The sequence below is a fragment of the Podarcis muralis genome, chromosome 11 (genome assembly GCF_964188315.1).
Source record: "Podarcis muralis chromosome 11, rPodMur119.hap1.1, whole genome shotgun sequence".
NCBI lineage: Eukaryota > Metazoa > Chordata > Lepidosauria > Squamata > Lacertidae > Podarcis > Podarcis muralis.
This window is the reverse complement of record NC_135665.1, coordinates 17,899,696-17,912,912: the sequence shown is the minus strand read 5'-3', so window position 1 is coordinate 17,912,912 and position 13,217 is coordinate 17,899,696. Positions and strand designations below refer to the sequence as shown.

The following is a 13,217-nucleotide window of genomic DNA, read 5'->3' as shown; positions in this document are numbered from 1 at the left end:
TGAATATGGGCATAAAAGAGAACTGCTTTAAATTCTTGTCCAGATGGCATATCACCCCTGAAAAATACATAGAATAAATAAAAACTATCTAGACATATGTTGGAAATATAAAAAAGAAGGGTGTTTCCCCCCCTCATGTGATAGAAATGTGAACTGGCAAAAAAATATTGGAGCAAGGTAAAGGAGCCTCCTTGGGTGAAATGGCAACCAATTTCTCATGTTTCGGATCTAATTTATCGATGGATTTTTTTACGCTTTTGTTTGTTAAACTCAACTGTGTAAAATGCTACATTCTTGTATACTGAAACTACTAAGTAACATAGATAAATATAGCAAGGACACAGATTTAGTTTTGTTATGGTGATACAAGAAAAAAAGAAATGAGTAAACACAGCTATTTCACTTTAACTTCAGTATCGCTAAGTGAATTCACATGTTGTTATTTACATAAATCCTTGTCATTCATACTTGACAGCCAAAAGTCCAAAAACTGGCATGAATTGGTCATCATGCTTATTATCTTATCACTTAACCTGTGAGTGTGATGAGCTTGTTGCCTTATTACTTTAACTCAATGTGCTTGCTCCAAGCAGGACAATAACAGGCCAATTATGGCACTAAATTGTATTTAAGTTTTATGTGAAGTGGGGCCGTTGAAATTAATGAACCTACATTTGCCATGCCGATTAATTTTAATGGGTCTCCTCTGAGTACGACTAGTGTTGGATGCATCTCAACCACTCTAGCAACAGTCAGTATATAGAAACTATCCCCAAACAAGATACAATCGACTAGTGGGTCAATCCTAAAATATGCTCTCAGGAAGGTATTTAGAATGTGGGGAGATCTGTGTTATTCTAGTAACAGGGTAGCAGTTTGTCTGTTCTGGCTCCCTGGAAGTCTAGAAGAAAACATAAGTGTGGGTTCTCATGTGCATTTCTTTCATGCTGTTTTCTTGGAGACATTTTTATTGTTCCTTCAAATATTATTAAAACTGCAGGTGAAACTCAGCAAAAGATGCCTATGCATACCTGCAAAATGGGGCTTTTGTTCTTTTTCCTTTGCTTTTCTAATACGGAAGAAAGCACAGCAATTTAACCAAATTCAATTATCCACTGATTTCATTTTGAGGAACGAAGTCTTGTTGCTATGTTCTCCATAACTATTTTCTTCTTCCTTTCATTTCTGCTGGTGCTAAAGCTCTTTCTTCTGTCCCTGCTTTCCCTCTGTTCTTTTGCCACTTGCTGCTAATGTCATGGGGTTCAACAGTGCAGATACTGTGTTCTTGTCTCTGTGCAACAGAAGTCATGTGAAAGAGCCCTTGTTGCCGAGCCTGTACCTTGAATTGAGAGATCCCCTGGGATGTTAGTGATCCCCTGTAAAAAGTTTTTGCATACGAATTGCAACTAACTTGGTGCTTTAAAAAAAAAAAAAACCTTCAGAAAAATTATACTTCAAGGACAGATTAGGAAAGAAAAAGGCATTTTGTTCACACGCAGTTGAGGCAGGGTTTGGGGAGAAGCAGCCTGGGCTTTCTGGCTTGCCTCCATGTTCCCCTAGCAGACAAAAGAAGAATGAGATGCTGCTTTTATTGGATTGCCCTGCTGCAAATCAAATTGGCCATAGTCAAAACGAAGCAACGCTTTCAGCTTGCATAATTTGAGCTATGCTGTTTGTTATTATCTGAGCTGTAAGGCATGTGTGATTTCCTCATCTGTGTTGACAAATAGAGCTTTTCATTGTGAAGTGGTAGTAGAATTCTCACCAAATAAACAAATGAGTGATCCTGGGAGAAAGTGCGTGGACATCTACTCTGTCCATCTGTAATTGGTTCATAGCATACATAGCATATTAAAACTTCCTTTAAGATTTTTTTTTTAAATAACTAGGCGATATGTTCTGTCAAGCAAGACTGAACATTATTATCCTAATACTTGTTCCAGTACATGGCAAATATAATCCTTTTTTCATCAAACTTATTTTCTTATATTAATAATCAAACTTATTTTCTTATCATCACATATATAAAATGTGTATAAAAATGTGTTGCTTTGTTCATAAATTCAATTGTATATTGTGCTTTAAGCCATTCGGAAATTGTTGGAGCAGCTGCTTTCACGTATACTCTTTTAAGTCAAACATATTGGGGGGGGGGTAAATAAAAGACCTGCTACTTATACAAGAATAGCTACAACTTTTCTTTTTCAGACGTATTAACAATGTGATTTTAAACATGTCTAATCTGTTAGAACCCTATAACTATCATAGGTATTCCTAATATCTGTTTCCATGATACGTAGGTATAATCCAACTAATCATTAACTTTAACATGTCAGAAAGCAAACTTTGATTTTAAGCGTGCACACACACACACACACACACACACACACTTATTTCTTTACATCTAGTTTGTATTTTGTTGCTTATCGGTCTTGTAGATGATCATTTTCTCAATTACTGGATAGCAAGTGAAGTCACATCAGTTTTGAGTTCAGCAGAGTTCTCTTTAAAAGTACCAGGAGTTAGGGCCAAACTATTCATATACTATGCTCAGTTCATGATAATATCTCCCAACAAGCACCCTCCCACACCCAACAAATTGGCAGTCCCAGCCCTGCAGCTGTATTTTGGTTTTTGAAAACGTACATAGATCAGGAATTCCAATTACAGATCTCTCACATAATCTGTAGTATAGTCCTTAATCCCCGTTTCGGTTTAGTAAAAATCGTGCACTGTTTCCTTAGGCTGCAGTTCTGGTGCAGCAAAACTGGACAGAGTGGTGGAGCCTCACCAGATCCATAGCTCTCTAATTATGCTGGCCAGGATGGAAGATGGTGGTAGTAAAAATTGCTGATGTTTGCTGCACCAGCTCTAAAGGTAAAGGGTAAAGGGACCCCTGACCATTAGGTCCAGTCTTGGCCGACTCTGGGGTTGCGGCGCTCATCTCACTTTATTGGCTGAGGGAGCCGGTGTACAGCTTCTGGGTCATGTGGCCAGCATGACTAAGCCGCTTCTGGTGAACCAGAGCAGCACACGGAAACGCCGTTTACCTTCCCGCTGTACCGGTACCTATTTATCTACTTGCACTTTGACGTGCTTTCGAACTGCTAGGTTGGCAGGAGCAGGGACCGAGCAACGGGAGCTCACCCCCGTTGTGGAGATTCGAGCCGCCGACCTTCTGATCAGCAAGTCCCAGGCTCTGTGGTTTAACCCACAGCGCCACCCGCGTCCTGCACCAGCTCTAGGCTTCTCCAAATGGAAGTCCCAGATTAGGTTTAGGCTAATCTACGTGTTTCAGGATTGATGCTGGCGATTGCTTTCACCCATTTGCACTTTTGGTAGATGCAGAGAGAATCCACTGTCACTTCGCCACAGATTGGGGTTAGGATTGCTCTGTTACTGAAATCTTGATTTACTATGCTGCTGACATGCAGCATGTCTGAAACTCTTATTGTAGACCTTCTGATTTTGCATACCCTTGCAGCTAAGGAAATGATACAGCTTTTTTTCTTCTTTTTGCTCTGGCACTTTCTTTGTGAAAACCCGCTTTATAATGCTGAATCGGAACAAATGGCGATTCAAGTTTTCCATGGGTTGCTGCTTGCTCCTATTAACTGGCAAAAGGCAGGGTTTTGTGGGGCCAAAATAAAGTGCTCGGTCACAGTGCTTTAAAGCTTGGGCCTTTGCTTAGGAATGCAGCACCAAAGGGAGTCTGGATGAGCCCTAACTGATAGCATGAAGCGTAATTAAAGCTGAGCTCTTACTTAGGTCAAGGTAAAATAAAACTCCCTACTGCCTTCCACCAACCCCCAACCCCCCCACTATGGAAAACACTTCCTTGTGTTGAAGTGGGGTAAGGTAAAAAAAAAAAATGCTTGTTATTCTGATAGATAACACGAGGTATCTTACAATAATGAATGATGCAACATGCAACAAAATTGCTGCTTTCTCATTGCTGGTCCCTCCAGACGTCATTTTGATTGTGCAGTTATGATTTGTGCTCACGATAGTATCAGGGTGGTAATATACGATTCCGCTTTCAATACTGTTTGGACCTGCAAAAGTTTCAGAGTGAACATACTGCTTCACTCCCAGTCAGTGCATGTCCTGTAGCTTCCTGCTGAAATTATGTGACATGTCATATCACATACTACAAAATTTTGTAGTGCAAATTTGCCCCTCCAACAACAACATAGTAAGCAAAATAATCACCAAACAACTAATAATGTTGATTGATGTGTGGACAGCCCAGTATAAACACACTCTAGTGCACTATTTTTGCAAGATGCATCTGCCGGGGATGTTCACCTCTTTTCACTGCAACACCAGAGCCTTGTATTTCATTAGTCCTAGCAGAGTCACCTGATGCATTTTGCTTTCCTAGTCTCTCATTATAAAATGATTTCTAATCTCTTTACACATTATGTGTTTTTTCTTAGGTCAGCAAACATCTCGCTACACAATGACCTTCCTGCGGCTTCCAAACATTGCCCCTCTTACACTGTTCACAATTTCCCCTAAGCAACTCCAAGCACACAATTTTCTCCTTTGGCTTTGTTTTGAAATGGTAATTGTAGTAGTTTCATATTCACAAAGTATGAGATATCCACTCTGAGTCAAAGATTTAGCAGAGACGTCAGAATATGACATGCCATAGCATCCTCCAAAAATTATCATAGATGAAAAGTGATACTTTAGGCTTTTTTGTTTTTGTTTCTATCTGATCTTTCTTTGGCAAACGTGTTACCATAGTGAGCGTTTGTATTGCCTGAAGTGTATTTTGATGAAAATGGATGAAGGGGTGGAAAAGACACGTTACATTATGTAATGGGATATACACATACAAAATATTCTCTTTTCAGCAAAAGACTTGACATTCATTGGAACTAAATTAAAGGATTATTGAGTGAATACTGTAGACAGATCGATGTCATTTGAACTGGACACAAAACAAGTTGAAGCTGTCCCTCGCAGCTACAGAATCAGCACACCACACTGTCAGAGTCACGTCGGGGGAAATTGTTCACGAAGCTGTAATAGTATTGACTGATCTGTTTGTTTCCAAATAATATGAAGGGAAGGGAGATGGTTAGAACTGCAGTGGAAGCAGTTCTGTGGATCTCAGTCTTAATAAAACTGACTTAGGAAATGCTTTGTTTCTCAAAGCATTCAGATCATGTTAGGGGATTATTATTATATGGTGAAAAAGCAATGGCTACTCCCCAGCTCAGACTTTAACATAATAATAATAATAATAATAATAATAATAATAATAATAATAATAATAATAATACAGTGGTACCTCGGGTTAAGTACTTAATTCGTTCTGGAGGTCCGCACTTAACCTGAAATTGTTCTTAACCTGAAGCACCACTTTAGCTAATGGGGCCTCCTGCTGCTCCCGTGCCGCCGGAGCAGGATTTCTGTTCTCATCCTGAAGCAAAGTTCATAACCTGAAGCACTATTTCTGGGTTAGCGGAGTCTGTAACCTGAAGCGTATGTAACCCGAGGTACCACTGTAATATATTTATACCCTGCACATCTGGCTGGGTTTCCCCAGCCACTCTGGGCAGCTCCCAACAGAATATTAAAAACACATTATAACATCAAACTTTAAAAACTTCCCTAAACAGGGCTGCCTTCAGATGTCTTCTAAAAGTCAGATAGTTGTTTATTTCCTTGATATCTGATGGGAGGGCGTTCCACAGGGCGGGCGCCACTATTGAGAAGGCCCTCTGCCTGGTTCCCTGTAACCTCACTTCTTGCATTGAGGGAACCGCCAGAAGGCCCTCGGAGCTGGATCTCAGTGTCTGGGCTGAACGATGGGGGTGGAGATGCTCCTTAAGGTGTACTGGGCCAAGGCCGTTTACAACCCTTGGTTATATGGCTTCTGCAGCACCAACCTGGGCCTCCACTGCTCTCATCACCCCCAAGGGCTGCTGTAGTGGGTCCCCTCCTGTACCCAGGCCTGAATGCTCCTCCCTAGTGGGTGGCAGCAGCATAGCCCAGCATTCACCTGTGATTCATTGTCACTACGCCACACCTTTACACTTCTCAAAATGAAATGTTCCACACAGTCACAAAAACAAAACAGAAAAGCCGCAAAAACAAAAAGGCAAAATAAATAGCAAAAACAGACAGACCTCAGTGTAACACTCAAAATGGAAGTGTGGCACTCAAATTGGAAGTGTAACACTCAAAACGGAGCACGTTCGGCTTCCCAAAAAAGTTCGCAAACCGGAACACTTACTTCTGGGTTTGCAGTGTTTGAGTTCCAAGTTGTTTGAGTACCAAGGCATTTGAGAGCCAATGTACCACTGTACTTTGCTCCCCTGATTTAGTGAGAGTGTTTGCCCAAGAAAAGTGGGGGGGAAAGGAAAGAAATTTTTCTAACTTGATATTTCATGTTGACAAAACAGACATGACAGATCAAAAGCAAAAAAACAAACCCTCCACATCTTTTTACTTCTGAATTGTGCACGTTTATTATGGAACTTTACAGACACAATCATCTTGCTTCCCTGCGGTGCCATTTCCCATCAGGAATGTTTGTAAAGTTTGCAAGTTCCATACTCACAGTTATGTTTCTCACAGGACCTGGCAGACGCAGAAGAGAGGAGAAACAGGATCCCTTGGCACAATCTCTGTGGGATATGCACATGAGATGCAAACACTGCCAGATTCTCAGAGAAGCATTTAGTTTTTAATCAGCCCCTGAAAGTCTGAAGTGAATTGACAACCCAAACCCAGGGAATGCACTCAGCTAGCTCAATAGGAGAATAGCCAGGGAATCAAACCAAATCCGAACTTGAACTCAAAGCTGGATCTTGTTTTTAACTGAACCAGAACTGAACCAGAGCCATTATTGGAAATGTCTGTTGAGTAAGAAGTGGAGCAGATCCTTTAAAAAATGGTTCTAGGACAGAACGAGTTGCAATTACAGTTCTAATACTTGTCTAACTAGAATTAATCACATGCCCTTGAACCAAATATTTCATTGTTTTATTAAAAATTTGTCAGGGAACTGCCATTGGCTCAGGGGCGAGAGGGGAAAAGCCGGATGGATTACAGAGAGCCCCCAAAGATCATGGGAAGCAGCACCTCCTCAGCGGAGGAGAGTAACCACGCCTCCAGTGGAGAGGAGCTACAGGGCTCGCGGTGCCAGGACACCTTGCCTGAGCAAAGCGGGGAGGAGAGAGGTCCTCCGTTACCCACGCCCTCCTTGCGCAGTAGTCTTTTGCGCAGAGAGGGGAAGCGCAGACTGGGCGTCAAGAAACTACTATGCTGGGGAAGGTTTAAGGACCACCCACTCTCAGATGCTGCCAGTGAATGAGCAAGACACAGAATAGTGGTGCTCTGCATGGTGAAGGTTGTTTTTGGCACCAATAACAAGGCTTTGCAGCAGACCAGGGAGGCATTTGCCTGATTGCTCTCGAGCAATCCCCGATACCGTTACAAAATTGTATACTGCCCTATACCTTCATATCTCAGGGCGGTTTGTCCATATCTGTATGCTGCTATTCTTCTGTACTTGGCAGCAGGAGACTAGATGGGAGTCTGATGCGACAGGGCAAATAAGTATTTTGATGTACGAATGGAAAGATGGCTACATTTATATTCATTATAAAAAGAATGCACTAACTATAGAGCATCTCAGCCATGAGGTAATGTTCAACCCGTTTCTCTAACTTAAGGTCATTGCAACCCTTTCTATCTAATCCTGGATCTGAAGCTCAAAATATTGTATAGTTTTATATAAACTGGTTACAGTTTTGTGTAGATCTTGTAATATATATATATCCTGGACCTAATCTGAGTTCCTCGGGACTCACAATTTTTAGATTCACATTTTGCAAGCTTACCCAGTATTCAAACTTAAAGGGTTTTTACCCAAGGCTAGCATTTACCCAGTGTAGATTTATTGAAATTAATTGACCTTATTCTTTTTATTGGGTTTTGTAAACAAGAATAATGTTATACAGACAAGTATACCAAATTTTCTCGTGTCATTTGTATATCACAAAAAGAGCATAATAAATGTGGAAAAATATCTACAACATTTGTTTCATTATTAGTGGTCAATTAATTGACCTTTCTTAGTCATGTTTATGAATTTCAGTGGGTCTACTCTGAGTAAACTTAGTTGAATACCACCTCAAGATAGGAAGTCTTCAGCTGACTTGGAGGAGAGAATCCAGCATTCAGAGGATAGGTGGAATAACTGGAGTAAGGAGTTTAATCTCTCCCCCCCCCACCCCATTTAAGCATCACTTGGCAAGCTCAGGACCTGCAAGAAAATCTGCTAGAAAATAATGTTACAAGGAAAAAACCCATAAAAAGAGACAAACACACATATTTTATAACATAATATATTATAAAGCATAGTATGTTATAAAAACATACACCATCCTTTTGTATCAAGTTCAAGTTTACAGATCTTCAAGTTCTGAAAACAAATACTGTATTTGATTCCATTCAACTGGAAGGGGCGACTAAAAAAAATACAAGAAAGCCCAATAGTAGTATATACCTAAATTTGAGATACAGCATTTATGCTTCCAATGAAATCATTCCTTTCCCTTCAATACAGAAACAACTATTCTTTGTTTGGTCCATATTCATATTACATGCAAATCATTGTTTTTATTATTGCTTGTAAGCCGCTCTGAGCCCGGCCTTGGCTGGGGAGGGCGGGGTATAAATAAAAAATTATTATTATTATTATTATTATTATTATTATTATTATTATTATTATTATCCCCAGTTCATTTGTATCAGAAGGTAAACCAATTAATCAGTTACATATTGTTTAATCATACACAATAAGTATGCATGTGTATTTTCATATTCTAAAAATGGTGGTGGGGTTCAGGCCACCTACTGTCATCCATACCAGCCTTGTGAGCAGCACAAAAGGTAATTCAGGTAGCCTTCATGGGTTTCACTGTTTCCTTGATATTGTGTGTGTGTATAGCATCAACAATCCTTAACTTCTATTAAAATAAAGAACTGTGAGATAATAAGAAACTTAAGCAGGGGAAAACCCGTCACAGATTGTATCTTGGTGATGAACCACATTCATATTTGTGGTTTTCAGTTTCCTGTCATCATAATTATTCTCCAGTGTATCCTGTTTTTCAGTATATGAATAACAAAAAGAACTATCCGAACTTGCTTTAAACAATTCTTCAGTTCCATGTATTATATTCCAAAATGCCTTAAAGTGTCTTGTGAAATATATAGTGTCTGAAAGAAATACAATTGAAGTGTTTTTATACCTCTGAGCATTACATTTTCTCTTTTCTTCTACTTCATTGGTCAAAAAGCTTTTACAAAAGAAAAGAAAGAAACGGGGGAGGGGGAGCTTAGATTCCTGAATACACATTATTTCTTTATATACAGCAGGAATAGGGAAATGACAGATACGCCAGAATGTCGAAAGCCAACAGTGTAACATATGAAAGTGAATAGAAGGGGAAGGCTATAGGAAACATAGATGTGAAAAAGTGAACTTTACAAAATATGCAATTATTTCTGGAACAACAATAATTTTAATTTTATTTATTTATTATTCATAGGCAAAGGCCGCTGACTAAAAAAAAATTTAAAAATCATTGCAAGCAATGTATCACTTTCCAGTTATATAATATCAAACTTCCTTGCTTCTCAGTTTGCCAAGCACTGCAAGTTTAGGAAAATGTAAGACTGGATCTCAAGTAGTGTGCATTAGAGTTGGATTAGAATGTGAAATGCACTGAAATGCATCTTCAGATGTGCAAAAGTCCGAAGCATGATGTCTATTACATTACAGTTAAGTTTTTTTTCTGGAGGAAAGTTTTGGTAACTTGGGATTGTTTCTGTGTATAAAGTTTTCATTTGTCATTGAGCTTCAGAGAGCATTTATAATTTGCCTTTGTTGCTGTTGATGGTAAACTGGCATTGGCTTAGAGTACTGTGCATTTTAATTGTGTTTATATAATGCAATATTCTTAGTCCCAAAGGCATCTTTTTCACTTGAGATGTTGTTGTAAGTGAAATGTTCTATATTTTGCATGATCTGCTGAATATGTACTACAGAGGACTAAAGCAATATTGCTCCCAAATGATCTGAATGTTTAAGGGGGGGAAATGAACAAAAGTTTAATCAAATGTTTTTATTTGCTTATAATATACTGTATATTATTTAAGAACAGTGTCTCTAAGGGGCTGTACTTGAGGTGCAGAATGCAACATTTCTGTAATACCTCAAAATCCTATTTTCCCTGAGCATTAAGCGGGAAGCACTTTACTGTACTTAAATAGGAGGAGAACATATAAGTTGGTTGCCATGTGCAAAAAGAATGGGTTGTTCTAGGAAACAAAGGACAGAAAATAAAACTTGGTATACAAAGGGCCTGTTCAGATGGATGTATTTTCAGGAGGACTCTCACACGCCGTTTAGCTTCCTGCCGAAGCATTATCTATTTACCTACTTGCACTTTGACGTGCTTTCGAACTGCTAGGTGGGCAGGAGCAGGAACTGAGCAATGGGAGCTCACCCCGTCGCAGGGATTCGAATCGCCGACCTTCTGATCGACAAGTCCTAGGCTCTGTGGTTTAACCCACAGCGCCACCCGCGTCCTGACTTTAACTAGGGCCACTTTATTAAGAACTTGGGAACTGCATAGGGGAAATGAAACCAATTGTGGGAAATGCGCAGTTCTCTTTTTAGGCTCCTAAACCTGTCGTGATTAGGTGGGCCTAACCTGCAGGTGTGCCTTAATGCCAACTCCTTACCTATGCATGTCACACTCCTTCAGGTTTGGGGGAGGTCTCCCTGGTTCTGCTCCCTGAATATGGCACCCAGCTAAAACTGTTTAGGTCCCTCAAGGCCCACCCTGTTCACCTTCACCATTGCCCTCTCTTCTGTATCCAAAGGAGGAGGAAGAGAAGGAGATGGGCAGGGATTCCTTATAAATCTTCCTCCCATTCATCCCCAGAACTAGTGCACCCTTTGGGAGAGTGTTGGAAGTGGCTTTTTGGCCATCACCGTTCCTGCAAGTGAACTCCCACCTGGACCATGTAAAGAAGGAGCATGTAAATCCAAGGCCTATTCTGAAAATTTGCCTGGGAAGAAATTCTGAAGCCAAAGTATAATATGGACTTCTTTTTTGTTTTCATTTAGGTCTGAATAAGAATAAGAATTTTATTATTTATACCCTGCCCATCTGGCTGGATTTCCCCAGCCACTCTGGGTGGTTCCCAACAGAACACTAAAAATAGAATAAAACATCAAACATTAAAAATGTCCCTAATCAGGGCTGCCTTCAGGTGTCTTTTAAAAGTCAGATAGATGTTTATTTCCTTGACATCTGACGGGAGGGCATTCCACAGGACGGGCACCAATACTGAGAAGGCCCTCTTCCTGGTTCCCTGTAAACTCACTTCTCGCAGTGAGGGAACCACCAGAAGGCCCTTGGAGCTGGACCTCAGTGTCCAGGCTGAATGATGGGGGTGGAGACGCCCCTTCAGATATACTGGGCCGAGGCCGTTTAGGGCTTTAAAGATCAGCACCTACATTTTGAATTGTGCTCAGAAACGTACTGGGAGCCAATGTAGGTCTTTAAGGATGTAATATGGTCTCGGCAGCCACTCGCAGTCACCAGTTTGGCTGCCGCATTCTGAAATCTTTCCCATGAGGTTTTAAAAATCATTATAGTGTTATAGTTTGTAGAAGTTACTTTAAATGGTGCTTCCCCCCCCCCCAAGTGACAAATTTGTATTTGCAGTGTGCTCCTTCTTGACCTCCTTTAAGCTTGACTTGTAATTTGCTTCCCTTAGCTTAATAGAAGTTAGGTTTTGTTTGTCTCATCTGCCTCCCCTGTCTCTTACCTTGGAACAGCAATGAGTCACCATGGTACATATGCTGATTAACCCCCTGCCCAACAGTCTGTAACCTGAGGATAGTCATTAATTTGAAGGCAGCCTGTTTTCAGCAGATTAACAGCCGTGCTGCTTCCATATGCTTTTTAATGTTTTAAATGCTACGAGATGAAGTAATGAGATAAAGCAGTGTTTTATTCATGGAGGTTTTTTTTAGCACACGTGCTAAATAATAGCTTTCCACTGCAATTTTGCTCATATTTCTGTAATTCCAAGGAACTATTCTTGACAGATCTCTTCAACTTGTCATCTGAGACCTTTTAAATGTGATTCCTGTATTGCAGAGACTTAAACTAGATGGCCTATAGTGTCCCTTCAAACTCTACAATTCTCTGAGTCTGTGAAGTCGGTCAGTATTAGGCAAGAAACAAGGTGACTTCCTTGTCCTGTACAATAATATTATTTGTTCTTAGCAATGGTGCAGGCTTTTTTGTACATTAGTCATGATACTTGGGTAGATAACGTTCTTTGGCTTTTTGACTCCACAGGCCAGATCCGTATCAGAATCCTGACAGGTAGATAGAAAGGCAACCTAGTGTGTTTGGTTGCAACCAGGCCTAGAACAAAGTGGTGGGACAACACAACTGACAGGTTGAAATAGGACCACATTTTTTAAAAATAATATATGCGGGTGAAATGAGAAGTATGGGAAGATATCCTAAATCTCAGCTTTGGATAAGCTGAACCCTACACCTTCCAAGCAGCATGACAAAGCATAGCCCCAAAGTCCAGACATCGGGAGGCCTTCCTGCTACATCCTCTCGTGCGTCCCCAAAACTCCAGGTAGCTGCAGCAGGTGAACCTCAAGAATATTCCATATCCAGGCTAAGGGACTCGCAACCCAGGAGGAGCTGACCTCCAAGAACGTCCTTCACCTTCAAAGGCGCCTAAGGATGCTTATCTGCTCCCTTAGTTGACCTTAACCTTTCCTACACTTCCCTGCTAAGAATGTGATCTAATTTACCACACCATCAAATTAACTTATTTAACTGCACCCACACACTGACCGCCCCCCCCCCCCAATTCACTGCAGTAGAGGCAAAGCGCCTTGTCCAGCTTGGCCAATTTGCAGGTGGACATGGTCAACCACAACAATGCTCCCAAAAGCAGTTTTGCGCAGCTGACAGGGGTGGACATGCTTTCAACTTGAACGTTGCTAATTGTCCTCGTTAGAAATGCTCTGGAACTACTAAATGTCCAATGATAGATTTGTATAAATTGACAGAAGGCTGCAATTCTGTACATACTTACTTGTGCTGTAAAAATTACAAGATTAGGTTTGTGAAGTTTGTTGA

The 13,217-nt window shown here is 40.5% G+C and overlaps 1 protein-coding gene across 1 annotated transcript in view; it reads left to right on the top strand.

Annotated features, from left to right (window-relative positions):
• Window positions 1–13,217, top strand: part of MEGF10 (multiple EGF like domains 10) — a 111,205-nt gene that overhangs the window by 40,764 nt on the left and 57,224 nt on the right. The gene's annotated exons all lie outside the window — the stretch shown is intronic.